A 14700-nucleotide genomic window follows, 5' to 3' on the forward strand; every position below is an offset into this window, starting at 1 on the left:
AAATTTAGAGGGAAAAGGAGATAGACAGATTGAGAGAAAGACACTTGCATACCTGCTTCACTGCTCAGGAAGCAACCTGCCTGCAGGTGGGGAGTAGGGGCTCAAACCTGGACCCTTGCTTGTGTTCATATGCACGCTTAATGCTGTTTGCCACAACTGGCCTCCTCCAAATATTTCCAGTGTATTGTGCTGCCTCTTCTACTTTAAGATAATATGACTATAATGGTGATACTGCTGAAGTAGTCAAAGAAAGATAGCTTATTTCAGGGCCTAAATTACTCAGATAACTGACTTAGATTTTTGTGGTTGTTTTATAAATTGAGAATTGACTTGAGTGTCCCTGAAGGAAAAATACAAGTACGATGCTTCTTTTTATTTATTATTTTTTTTAGTACTATGCTTAAGGAAAAAAAAAAGAAAAAAAGTACCACTTTTTGGGTGCATTGAATCCCACATCCTATCTGTACTTAAAAAAATGTATGCTGAGTTTCCAATATAGTATTTATTCATGAATATTGTCAGTCCTCAGAAATCCTGATTTCATTAATCCTTCATATCTTTTATGCCTCACATTATTTCCCACAGGACTAAAAAATTGAATTTCTGAATTATCCCCACTGATGTATAGGTATATTTTAACAATGCTGAAAATTGTACTCAGAAGTATGAGAAGTGATTCAATGGTAGAACTCAGAACTTGCTGGGTGAGGTCTAGAGTTTAATCCCTGTCATTACATAGGCCAAAGTGATGCTCTGGCACTTTCTCTCATTAAATGCACAAATAAATAAATGTTTAACACCTCAGAATCATAATCCTACTGTATCAAAGACTTTCTCTAACATTAATTACCTGAGGTGAGTATTTGAAAAGAAAAAAACACATGAAGTAGTTGTGTTATTGTTAAATTCTAAGTAAACTCTGCCAGAGAAATAGATCTTTTGTTATATAAGTTTGTTAATGAGAGATGATTTTTCAGGGAGGTGGTGTATTTGTGTTCTTGGGGTGCTACAAAATATCAATTAGTTTTTGAATTTTGCATAAATAAACTCAATTCACACACAAATATACACAAAGATCTTTATTCAGTAAAGAGGTAGTCTGATAAAATTTATCCATGCAGAGTTTTATCTTGAGTGGATGGTTTGGGGTATTCCCTCATGCCCTTGGAAGGTACAGAAAGTACTTACCTAAAGTGTTTATCAGTAGGAAATTCTGAAACATGTACAATTAAAAATGTCATTTGAAAAAAGATCTCCTCTACAGGTCTGGGAAGCCACTGCCTGGCCCATAGCCTGATATGTCTAGGTGCTGGGAAAAAATTTGTCCAGCAAATACTAGATGATCCCCTAGCTATTTCAGAGACCCTACCTGCTCTACTGTTGTTCCACCCATTGTCTCTTTTGCTTAGTAATGTGTACTGTCATCAGTGGAGACTATTTGGGGGACAGCCTTCACCATTAGATGTTAAAAGCATGTAAGTAATATATTTGAACTAGAAGCATTAATTCAAACTAAAAGAGAGAGCAAATAGAGGAGTAGCACTGAAAAAGTGACTGGAGAATATAAGAATTCACACACAAAAAGAGTGACTGGAACTGTGGCACACTCAAACTGGAATTCCCTTGACAAATGAATATTTAAGCTGATTATTCTATTCAGTTTAGAATAGTTCAGCTGACACTCAAGCCCTAAACACAGTGTTAGGTGCTGATCTACAAGGGGCTTGAAGTTCAGGAAATCAGATAATTGTGTATTACAACTGGGTTTTAGTTACATTTTCAAACAATTTACTTAATGTGTCATGCTACAACCTTCAAGAACATTTTCAGGTTAAGTACCTCTATATTTAAAGTCATAGAGTAATTTGGGGAAAATAGAGTAAATATACAATGCTTTTCTCTGTAGATTTGAGGCCATTCTACATAGTATAAAGAATGAATCTATTGCTTTAAAAATACTCAGCATATTATTTCAAAACATAAATAAAATTCAACTTAAAATAAGTGAATCCTGGGAGTTGGGCGGTAGCGCAGCAGGTTAAGTGCACATGGCGCAAAGCGCAGGGACCGGCGTAAAAATCCTGGTTCGAGCCCCTGGCTCCCCACCTGCAGGGGAGTCGCTTCACAGGCGGTGAAGCAGGTCTGCAGGTGTCTCTCTTTCTCTCGCCCTCTCTGTCTTCCCCTCCTCTCTTCATTTCTCTGTCCTATCCAACAATGATGACATCAATAACAACAATAATAACTACAACAATAAAACAAGGGCAACAAGAGGAAATAAATAAATATTTAAAATATTTTTTAAATTATTTAAAAAATAAAATAAGTGAATTCTATGTTTGTTTTCAAAAATTTCCAGATATATTTAGTAAAGTTTATATAGATAAGAATCCCAAGGAGCTCAGGCCTAACAGAAAAGAAGGGTATGAACAAAAATCATTATGCAAAGAGCTATAATATATAATGGCTAAGGAATAAAAATGGCCTCCAACTCTAGTCAGTTGACTAAGGGGTAAGGAATTCTAAGCAAAGGACTTAAGATCACAAGAGAGGCGATAGTGTTGTATATTCAGAGGATTACAGCTAATGGAATATTGCTCAAAGTTTAAATGAGAAGCAGAGCTGTGGGAAATAAGAATTAGTCCAGGGTTAAATCATGCAATATTTTGTCTGTCTTGCTAATGGGTCAAATATTATTCTGTAGAGTTGACAGGCGATCAATAAATGATTATAAGTTAATGATCTGATCAGAATTGTTTAGGGAAAGATTTATGGTTTTTGTACAAGCTCTCAGCAACCCTGTGACTTTAAGAGTAGATTAAAAAAGATAAAAAGATCTTATAAAGAGACACAGAAGTTGAGATGCTGTAAGCAGGTTAAATCTATTTGTTTAATAACAATGCATGACTATCCATGCACAGCGACTGTGGCTGAGAGTGGAGGGAGAGTGGTCTCATTATTTCTTGTTAGCATTATACTTTTTCCACTTTCCAAAAGTAAAAATTGTTCTAGAATAATCCCTCATACTTCCTTCATTTATCTAATATTCCTTTCTCCTACTTCTCAGATACCAATAAGGTAGGTATGCTGTGCAAAGGAAGTAGAGGAATGAGTAGATTGCAGATCCATTTTGCTTCCCTCACTTCAAGCTTTTGCCAAAGTAGTAGTTGTTATTGGTGCCCCGTTTTTTAATTGAAAAAAAAAATAAGAGGGAAGGGAACAAGAGGGAGAGAAGGAGAGAGAGAGAGAGAGAGAGAGAGAGACCGAGACCAAGACCTATCAAGACCTATAGTACTGCCTTACTGCTTTGGAAGCTTCTTCTCTGTAGGGGGGACCAGGGCCTTGAGTTAGGTCGGTGGGCATGGTAATGTATACGCTTTATCAGGTATGCCACTGTCTGGTCCTTGTAGATTTTATTTAAAAAAAAAAGTTCTATATTTTTCTGTCACCAAATTTCTCTAGCTTTCATCTTTTTCTTCTACATCTTAGTTCTTACTTGGCAACATTAGAGAATGGAAGTGATTGAGTTTTTTCTGGTTTCTTTCTCTGTCCGAGAAACTATGAATCAAATATCCAGAAAACAAGAAATTAGAAGAGGAAATTAAGAGCACACAAAGTTTGATAGTAAGGCACTTTTTTTTTTTGAATTGTTGAATTACTTACAATTCTTTAAATTCTCTGGGTTGGGCCAATATGGTTTGGATGGTAGAAAGGACATTGGGGGCAGGGGTGGGTGTACCTGGTTGAGCACACACATTATCATGCTAGAGGACCTAGGTTCAAGCCCCTGCTCTTCACCTGCATGAGGGAAACTTCAAGAGTGGTGAAAGAGGGCCATAGGTGTCTTTCTCCACCTCCCCCTTTCAATTTCTCTTTGCCCAATCAAATAAGAAAGAAAGAAAAAATGGGCAAGGGCAGTGATGGATTCGTAGAGCCTTCACTGTGCCCCAGTGATAAACCTGGTGGCAAAACAAACAAAACAAACATTGGACAGGGAACCAGGAGATGACTATCTAGATCTCACTCTGCATTTAAATAAGCGTGTGTTTTAGAATAAACCACTTTAGAATAAACCGTGTTCTGATCAGGAAAGTGAGGGGGTGTGACTATATCAATGCTACTCAAGTTCTACCTGGCATCAATTTCACCTGAGGTGATTCCAAAACATAAATTCCGAAATCTGACTATAGGATGTAGGGTAGTGATTGGGCCTGCAGAATCTGTATCAAACTGACTGGGTTATAATCCCTGCCATGCCATTATTAAATGAGTGACCCTGAGCAAGTTATTTCAAGTCTGCAATATCTCATTTTTCTCATCTATTAAGCAGAGAAAGCAATAACATTATCTACTTCATGTTGTCCCTGGAAGGGTAAATTGATATAATGCTTTTAAAACAACAAGTATATTGCCTGTCTTATACCAGACATTTAATAGATGTTATATATTATCTTTTGTATTGCCCACAGTATTATGTTTTGTGTGTGTGCGTGTGTTTGTGTGTATGTTGTGGGGTTTATATTTATGGTGTTTCATAATTACCTGTTAAATAAATAATGAAAGTATAGTTGAAAAAGATGTGTAAGCAACCTTTTCTTTTGTCCTCAGATTTGACTGTTCAGGAATTGGTTGCTTAAGAAAGGTAGTTTTAGGGAATTATATAGTGCTCATTTTTTTCTCTGTGCCTTCTGTAAGACTAAGAGCTTCATAATAATGAAAATATAATGAAATGATATGTCTCACCTGCGTGGGTAAACCCAGAAAGATAGACTGAATCTCAAAGACCACTTTGCCACTACATATACGACTCTCACCTAGGTGTGCATCTCCATTTTATCTCAAATGATACCGTGAAAATCTCAGTCACTGCTATCACAGTTGATTTTTTTTTAAGCGCAATGTTTTCTGTGTTGCTGAAAAGACCGGAAAATGGACAATGTAACTTTTAAAAAGCTTGAAAATCAGTGCTGTGGAAGAAAGAAAGAAAAAAAAAAAAAAGCTAACTGCTAACTTCAATGCCCCTTTAACATGCCGATTGAAACATTTCACACACAGTTAACTGTTCTCGGTGGTGTATGGCTCTCGTCAAATACCCAGCTTGTGATATTCCTCTGCTCTTTTTTTTTTAAATTCAGAGGAGAGGGTTACCAGTTTCCAACTGGAAGAAGGAAAACGTCTTGCAATCTTTGGAGGTGGCCTCCTGGAAAGATCGCAGGGAGGGGAGGAGCCCCGATTATCCTGGAAGAGAAGCATGGCCCCATCCGGGAAGTCAGTGCTTGCTGGGAGGTTGGGGCTGGCGGCTCCGGAGGTGGCAGGCGCCCTGGCGGCCGGTTTCAGAGCCCGAGCCTGGGAGGGGTCTCCGCGCTCGCAAGTGAGAGACGCACAGCGGGACAGAGCCGCGTGGGCTGTGGCCTCACTCCAGCCAGCGAGGACCCCGGGCTGAAACTGACCCGGGGCGGTCCTTGCCCGGCCACAGCATCTGCCGGCTAAGCTCTGCTCCAGCACCGACGGGAGCCGCCGGGGGCCGGCAGCCCTGGGCCTCGCGGGGCGCGGCAGCCCCTCCCTTCGGGAGCCCGCGCTTCCGCCCCAGACCCAGCGGCGGCCGTGACCGTGGCAGCGCCGCGCCTTCCGCCAGGGAGCAGCCGCCGCCCGCCCGCGCCCGCGCCCCCGCGCGCCGCGCCCACAGGCCGCTGGAAGGGACGGCGACCCGGCCCTCGGGTCTCGGCCACTCACTTCTAGCACAGGGACGCTGGGAGGAGTTGCTCAGCCTAGGCGTTTCGTTCCCGGTGGGGATGAGCCACTCAGCACCTGCGGCTGCTCGGGAGCGGGGGCCATGGCCGGCTACTGCCACCACGGAGAGCCAAAAGGGAAGACGCAGCCTGCGGAGCCTCCTTCTTCTCCCAGACTCTCAGCAACCCTGCCAGCACGGACGGGCAGCACCCTCGGAGCACCTATTGGATTCTGGATCTCTGCCATCGACACACTGGGGGCGCCAACACGAGCTCTAGGAGCTCGTGGTAGGACTTTTCCGTGGTCGTCCTGACGACCCCATGTCTCTGGCCGGGTTGTCTTCCTGCTTCAAGTCTGGTGTGGACGCCGATTCTCTCTTTCTATCTCACCTTCTTTCCTCTGACTTTTTTGCCTTTTCCCTCAAGAGGGTCGAGGCACATATTTCCTGGAGTGAACAAGTGTTTCTCTCTCTCTCTCTCTCTCTCTCTGTATCTCTCTGTGTGTGTAAGAGAGAGATGATAGTGGAGGGGAAAAATAAAATTAGAAATGTCTGATCGTGTAAAAAAAATGCACACACTCATAGACTGCTAGCAACCTTGGTCCATGTGGAGCAAATTTTGCGTATTTCTAGGAAAAATTGTCACCTGTAGAGGCATCCGGAGTATCTATGTATCTTTTCTAAGGCATATTTATATTCCTACCTAAGGCGCCAGAGAAGTGAGTGATAAGGCACATTGGAGGTCATTCTTGGACAAAGCTGAAGATGCTACTCAGAGAGAATAGCCTGTTAACCTCTGCAGCTGAGGCCACTGGACTCTGTTTAAGGTTTGATTTGAGGAGATGGGGGGCTTAGGGAAAACATCAAGCTATTCTTTCAATGACTATCCACTCCTTCCATAAGAGCGAGAGGTAGGTTGTTGAATAGGAGGGTGGGAAACAACTTTCCCTGGACCTTCTCTTTCAACCCTCAACCTTCACCAAAGCAAGAACAGATTCCTCTTCACATTCCAGCAGCCTGTCCTTCACTTACGAAGTGCATTAAAACTCGGCAGTCAGAGCTGACTGCGAGGAAACAGGCTCCACTGAGATTCCTCTTGCAACTGCGTAATCCTGTAAGAAATACTCTTAATTCAAGAGGCCTCTTCTAGTTGATTCTAACCAGGTTCGGGCTATTGTTCGCCTCGTTACGGATAGGGGGCAGCAGATGCCCTGCGATGCCCTGGCTCCGTGCAGGAAGAGCGCCCCGCTGTCCCTGGGAATCCGGCTTAATGGAACGTTTTGGGTAGTCTGCAGGACCTACCGCCTGGCTCTGTGTCCGCCACAGCAATTCTCTGGCCTCCGGCCTTGTGAGCCTAAGGGCTTCCCTTTTATAAGAGATGGGGGAACCATCTGTCCAACAAACAGTGCCGGCAGATTTCGTGTGCCTCTAGTGTAAATACATTTAGTTCTATGCAAATAAGACGATTAGTAAAATACACAGGCACTTCTTGAGAGGCGTTAGAGGTTCTGTTGTGGCTTTGTATTGCTTTTTAATTTTTTTCCACAATCAGTAGAGGCTAGTATGACTTACCTGTTTGGAAGGTATTGTGGAGGTATGGGGGGGGGGGGAAGAATATCTTAAGTTATTTTGAACCTTTAAAGGGTGGGAGTTGTGGACTAGTGCTGACCTCCAGAGTCCTCTGATTTCTGCAGCAAAAAAATTGGATGTTTCTAGGAAGGGTGGGGGAAGGGGGCGGGGTTCATCTCGACCAGCTCTTCCAGGCAGGGTGTGTGCCTATGAGCTTGGGGAGACTTCTGCAACCTAGTTGGATTCCCAGAGCGCGGGGTTGTGACGATTCGATTTGGTCCCGATTGAGAGGTTAGTAAAGAGCCAGATTTTCCTGAAAACTTGCCTCATTTGGTAGCCCCAGCCTTTGAGCTTTCAGAATCGTCAGTGGCATTATTTAATCTATCTATTTCAAAGCTGTTATTTTCTCAGCAGTGAGTACCTCCCCCCATTTAAAGTTTTTTTTTTTTTTTTTTTTGTGGAGCAGTATTTTGTTTTTAGAAAAGCTCGAATGACACGATTTAGAGATTAGCTATTATAATAATCTCTAAATAGTTTTTTTTAAGTGACAGTTTCTAAGTATTTTAATTAAATACCATGTAATAGTAGCAAGGTTGTGCCCTTAGTGCCATAAATCTTAGGCACAGTTAGAAACCCTGATTCATCCAGAGTTATTACCCTGGAAGGATAGAGAGAGTGAATAGCTTTTAGCCACTTCTAACAAACAAGATGCTAGAATGTTCTACTTGGATTACAATTATGGACAAATCATTGATGCTACCTAATTTTAATGTAATTTTTTTCTAAAGCCAATTCTAGAAGTGTGTCCACAGCTGCAGAACAAGGGAAGAATTTCAGTAGCACACTTAGTAGCAGAAATTCATTAGTAAGAATATAGAATCTTTTCAAAATAACAACTTAGATTAATGTACTGTAAAATTTGTGGGGAATGGGCCAGTAAAATAAGTCAGTGCCTGCTTTGTCATGTGTGCCACCCAGCTTAAGATCGGCCCTCCCCTGTACTGAAGGAAGCTTCAATGCTGTGGTCTTTCACTCTCTCTGCCTTAAAAATAATATAATAAATAACAAGAGAAAAAAAACTTGTAGGGAAATATTAAGAATTTGTATTGAAGAAGTATGGAAATGAGACATTCAGAAGAGCTGGAAGAAAGGATTGAATTGTGGCTCAGATGGGAGAAAGAGAATAATTTTTGGATGAGAGATTTCCAAATTGGGTCCCAAATCCCAAGTGGAACCAGAGACCCAAGTGTTTCTTTGAATAGTCAGTGAGTTTCACAGATTAAACTAGTGGATTAGGAGGATCAGCAAGTATTGATCTTTGTGTCCTAAAGAAAAACTGGACCATTTTAATAGTCCCAAGGACCAGTTCAGTCTGTTTTTAAATATACGTATTAAGGAATTGCAGATGAGCATAAAAGTGATGTTTTAGGGAGAAGCAGTTGCAGAGGCCAGACCTCCCACCTTATATACCCCGTAAAGATCTTGTGTTCATACTCCCAGAGGGATAAAGAATAGGAAAGCTTCCCATGTAGGGGATGGGATACGAAACTCTGGTGGTGGGAATTGTATGGAATTGTACCCCTTTTATCCTACAATCTTGGCAATCATTATTAAGTCAATAAAAATAATGAAAAATAATGTTTTATTCCTTCTTTTAAAGGTGAAAAGAATGCATTTCTAAAAAAAGAAACAGCCAAAAAAAGTTCAGGCTAAGGAGAGTGGATCAAGGGGGAAAATAAACAGAATTGGGGATTTGGTACTTCATGGCAGAGGGGGAGGATAGATTGGGAGAGGGCAAGTTCTGCTGGACATACCCCTTGAGGAGATTTGGCACTCTGCCCCTGTGATAACAACAACCCTGTAAATCAACATTTGCTCAATAAAATGCTTTTTAAAAAAATTAACTTATTTTCCCTTTTGTTGCCTTTTTTTATTGTTGTGGTTATTATTGTTATTGATGTTTTTGTTGTTGGATAGGACAGAAAGAAATGGAGAGAGGAGGGGAAGACAGAGAAGGGGAGAGAAAGATAAACACCTGCAGACCTGCTTCACCGCCTGTGACGCAACCCCCCTGTAGGTGGGGAGCTGGGGACTGGAACCAGGATCCTTAAGCAGGTCCTTGCGCTTTGCGCCATGTGCACTTAACCTGCTGCGCTACTGCCCGACCCCCAATAAAATGCTTTTAAAAATTGCCTCAAATCAATTAGCACTATGAAATTCTGATAAAGTCGAGTTTTGTAAAGTCGATTGATGTATACTATACCTTGGTTATTTGCATAATCATAATGAGGATCATTTTGTATGCCTTATGGTAGCTAGATAAGGCATAAACTGTTGGCTCCATTTCACATAGTATAAGGAAACCAAGGTACAAAGAGTTTATAAACAGCTTGCCTGTGTTTACATAGCTATTAGCACTTATTAATTCTAAATCCCAGGCTTTCTACACTAACTTGTTGCAAACCCTGAAGTGTATCCCTAAGAGGGACACAAACGCTGGCCTCTCAGATGTCTGATGACAGTGCAAAAATGCACAAAAACTAAATTAAAGAAAAACAGATCCTGCATGCCATAGAGAATTTAACTTGAAGTTTCTGTAGCCCAAATGATTTACGAAAGTAATAATGGGGCAGAGAGGATTCTATAACCTCTCAAAATTAAAAAAAAAAAATCTAAACGAATTACATGATTGCTACAGATGAGTGAACTAAAATTATACTTTTTATTTTTTTTCTCTTCATCTGGTATCACATGCATATAGAACTGTGTGGCCAATCTAACCTGGCACAAAGAGTTAGCTTACTTAAATGTTGTCTGTGTAGGGGGTGGGGCGGTGGCGCCTGGGGAGTCGGACAGTAGCACAACCGGTTAAGCACATGTGGCACGAAGCACAAGGACCTGCATAAGGATCTCCATTCGAGCCCCCGCTCCCCACCTGCAGGGGAGTCACTTCACAGGCGGTGAAGCAGGTCTGCAGGTGTCTATCTTTCTCTCCCCCTCTCTGTCTTCCCCTCCTCTCTCCATTTCTCTCTGTCCTATACAACAATGACGACAACAATAACTACAACAATAAAACAACATCAACAATGGCAATAATAATAACCACAATGAGGCTACAACAACAAGGGCAACAAAAGGGGGAAAAAATGGCCTCCAGGAGCGGTGGATTCATGGTGCAGGCACCGAGCCCAGCAATAACCCTGAGGAAAAAAAATGTAGTTTGTGTTCTAGACAAATCTTTAATTATATCAGCTCCATAAAGGGCATTAATGATAGTAAATATTAAAAAGACTTTGGACATGGAAAACAACCACTGATGGGATAAAATCTCATGTAATGCAGTTAATTATTTATATATGAGTTATGAGTTCTGCCACTTAAGTAGGTTTTTGCATAGCCCACAGCACTAGGGGAAGTTCCATGGATGGTAGTACAGTATTGTGATGTCTCTCTCTTCTCTTCTCTCTCTATTATTATTATTATTATCTACAGCACTAGGGGAAGTTCCATGGATGGTAGTACAGTATTGTGATGTCTCTTCTCTTCTCTATTATTATTATTATTATTATCTATCTCTCTATTGAAAAAAAAATGAAGAAAATTAACCTGAGTAGTTAAATTGCTCATGTGAAAGGCCTCAGTACCAACCCCCAGAGTATAGGCCTCAGATTATGTGTTTTTGCTTTATGACTGTTATAAAATTATGAGTTTTTAAATTATAATTTCACAAGTAAAATGCATACATAAAAAGGATAGGACTTGTTAATTTAATACATTGCAATGCAGATTTAAATCCATGTCAATATATTTTAAAACTCATTGCTCTATTGAATGGACCTTTTACCTGGGCAAAATTTGTAATGCCGTGCCCTGATCATTTGAGAACTGTTAGTTTACTGAACACATAGATCTTCCAAATCATGACTCATTTCATCATATGTATCAGAAGTATCGTACTTATTAATTAATTTTATCAGGAAATGTATTAGAAAAATTTTTCAAAAATACGAAATCTGACTGGAAAGCTAGCATTTCCTTTTATTTATTGCTTTATTGCACCAGGAAAGGAGAGGACTAGAACGTTGCTTTTCCATTTTCTGTGGTACTGGGGATTGAACCCAAGGGCTTTAGGTGTGCATGCCATGTGCTTTATGGCTGAGCTGAGCTGTCTTATCAAATTCATCAGTCTTGTCATTGGTAAGTAACTTTTTTTTTTTTTTTTTTAAGAGTAACAAGACTTACTTTATTGATTTCTGAAAAAAAAAAAAATTGCCAAATTTCAAATCTGATTAATAATGGCTTGTCAGTAGTTTTTTTGTTTGTTTGTTTGTTTGTTTCAGAAGAAAATGGTACGATGTAGACCAAAAAAAGTGATTAGTTCAACTTGAAACTCTCTTATGCAGTACTTTTTCCTTTTGGTAACTAGTACATGTCTGTATGTGATAGAAGCACTATATGTATCCTTCCCATTTCATTCCATAGAATATTAAAAAGACATATCTTGAAGGGTCAGGATTTTATATACAAATAACAGTTTCACTGCTTCAAAGACACCCTTCTTTGAAAATGGCATGGTGTGTCTTGTTTTTCTTTTTCCCCCCTTCAAGTCTATGGTAGTAGAAAATACAGTGACTACTACTGCTGACAATTCAATGCTACTATCTTGCTTTGTGTTGGGAGAACTACCATTTTACACACCATCAGTGGAAACACCATGACAGTGAAGAAGAAAAATAACATATTGGCACCATGAAAGTATAATAGTTTCAATCTCACAGAATTGCTAAAGAGGCAAGAAGACCTCCAGGGCTTTGTGAATCCCACTTTGAGAACCCAAACTACAGATATAGAATAGTTGAATTAATTACTCTTACCCTGTGTTGTTAGCTACCATCTACTTCTACAAATCTATCTGCCTGATTAAGGATTGGATTACTTATATATTTGTATCCTGGGAAATACTAACTGCCTGATACTCAGTAAAATGAGAATTTGGTGTTTACTGTTTGAGTGTCACTAAAATTAATATTTCATGTTCACAGTTATCATATAACCTATCCTAGCCCTCTCCCCTTTTTTTCCCTCTATTTTCTGCCACCAGAGTTATTGCTGGAACTCAGTACTAGCACTACGTATCCACAGCTCCGAAAGAGAGAAAGACACCTGCAAACCTGGTTCACTGCTTGTGAAGTTTTCCCCACACTAGTGGGGAAAGGGGGCTCAAACTTGGGCCCTTGTTCTTGGTACTATGTGTGCTTAACCAGGTGTGCCACAGCCCAGCCCCCTGGTTTTGTTTTCAACTTATATTATTAGATGGTGATATTCCTGAGAAGAATGCATTCATTCAGAGGAAGGCAAGGAAGACTTGTCATGGTGCTATAATTTTTGCAATTAACATCATTTGCCGCCATGTATGAGTATATATTTTGTTTTTTCTGTTCCACCGCTTACTAAGGGCCCAACTTCACATAAGCAATGAGTAAGAAGTCAAGTCCCATTTGTGAGGCATTTGAAATACTGTGATCACTAGTACCACCAGAGGAACAGCTTCTAACAGTAAAGGGCTTGTCCAATTTGTATGGACAAGTTGAGCAGCATAGCTGAGTTTGGACAGTTTATTAGTTCTACTCCTTTGGGCTTTGCAAACTTCTTGAGTATGTGAAGAAGGTCTTTTTGGCTGGGAGGTCACAAATCTATCTACTAAACATAGCAAAAGGTCTGTATTCTTCATCCTTCACAACTTCAGTCTTTTAATAATAGAAAACATAACAGCAACGTCTTAACAGCCATGCAAAGTGGAACTGTGTAGATGCTTTATTGCTGGAAATAATACCCCATTTACAATATAAATATGACTTCTCTTTTCATAGATATATGTATTGAGACTAACTCCTTACCCATTTCATTCAGTGATATTAAAGAGAAAGAAAAGTAAAGATCTACAATGAACATTCTTTGGACATTAATTTATATTTGTACTTGTTGAACAGGTACACTATAGTTGTTACCTATAGAGTAGCATATCCACTGTCAATATCTCACTAGTAATTCCTTTCAGAATAAGAGGTCCCTAATAAATTGGCCTCTAGCTACACACAGATTATGGCTAGTGTAACTAAAGGCATTTGTGATTGTATTTAATTTTAATTCACTTAAATTTATATGGAAAAGTGGATTTCGAATTTAGCTATTGGAAAAAAATCTAATTTTGTTTGGATAAACGTGGATACATTAATTGATTATTTATTTATTTATTTATTGCCACCTTGGATATTGCTGGGGCTTGGTGCTGGCACTGTGAATCCATAGCTCCCAGCAGCCATTTTTTCCTCTTTTTCTTTTTTCTTTTTCTATTTTTACAGATAACCTTCACTACTCATGAAGTGTTCTCCCTATAGGTGGGGTGTGGGGACTTGAACCCTGGTCCTTGTGCATGGTAGTGTGTGCTCAACCTGATGTACTGTCAGATCCTCATTGATTTGAGAGGGAGAGGAAGAGGGGAAAGGGAAGGGAAGGGGAGGGGTGGAATGGGAGGGATAGAGTTGGGGTTGGGGAGTGGAGGGAGAGAGTCCAGAGCACTGATCAGCTCTTTCTTATAGGGTGCTGCGGATTAAACCTGGGGCCTCAGACAGGAGAGTTTTTGCATAACCATTATGCTATCTTCCCACCCTGATTTTTTTTCTTTAAGTAATCCTAGAGATTGAATTTGGGGCCTCACTTATGTATTTTACTGTTATGTCACTTGCCTCACCCAAGTTTTTTATTTTGAGAGAGAAAGAAAGCAAGAGATAGCACTGAGTGCCACTTTGCTATCTATTAAGCGCTACTCCTTGCTTTCATTCAATTCAGGCAATTGAACTCAGATCCTCATGTGTGTGAAGCAGGCAGTTAACCAGTTAAGCCATCTTCTTGGCCCCACTCCACCCTCTCACTAATTTTCATAGTGAATTTAATGACTAAATTTGAGGTGTGCTACAAATGCGAAATTTATATGACTTAATATGATAAACAGGTAAAATATCTCAATGATTGTTTTGTATTGATTGTATGTTGAAATAACATTTGGATATATTTTATTCTGTGAAATAATTAAATTTAATATTTTATTTTACCAAGTGATTACCAAGAAAAATATTATGTCATAGTTATGTTTAAAGAAAGGAAGTGCAAGAGAGTTGGGCAGTGGCTCACCTGGTTATATTTTTACTGATGTTTTAAAATGATTAAAAATTATGTATTTGTTTCTAGGGTGAGGGAGACAGCATAATGGTTGTTTAAAAAGACTCTCATTCCTGAGCCTCTGAAGTCCTAGGTTCAGTCCTCACACCACCATAACCCAGATCTGAGTATTACTCTGGTAAAAATAGATAAACAAACAATAAATAAAATAAAAATTATATATTTGT

This window comes from Erinaceus europaeus, chromosome 9 (genome assembly GCF_950295315.1).
Source record: "Erinaceus europaeus chromosome 9, mEriEur2.1, whole genome shotgun sequence".
In the NCBI taxonomy this organism is placed as follows: Eukaryota; Metazoa; Chordata; class Mammalia; order Eulipotyphla; family Erinaceidae; genus Erinaceus; species Erinaceus europaeus.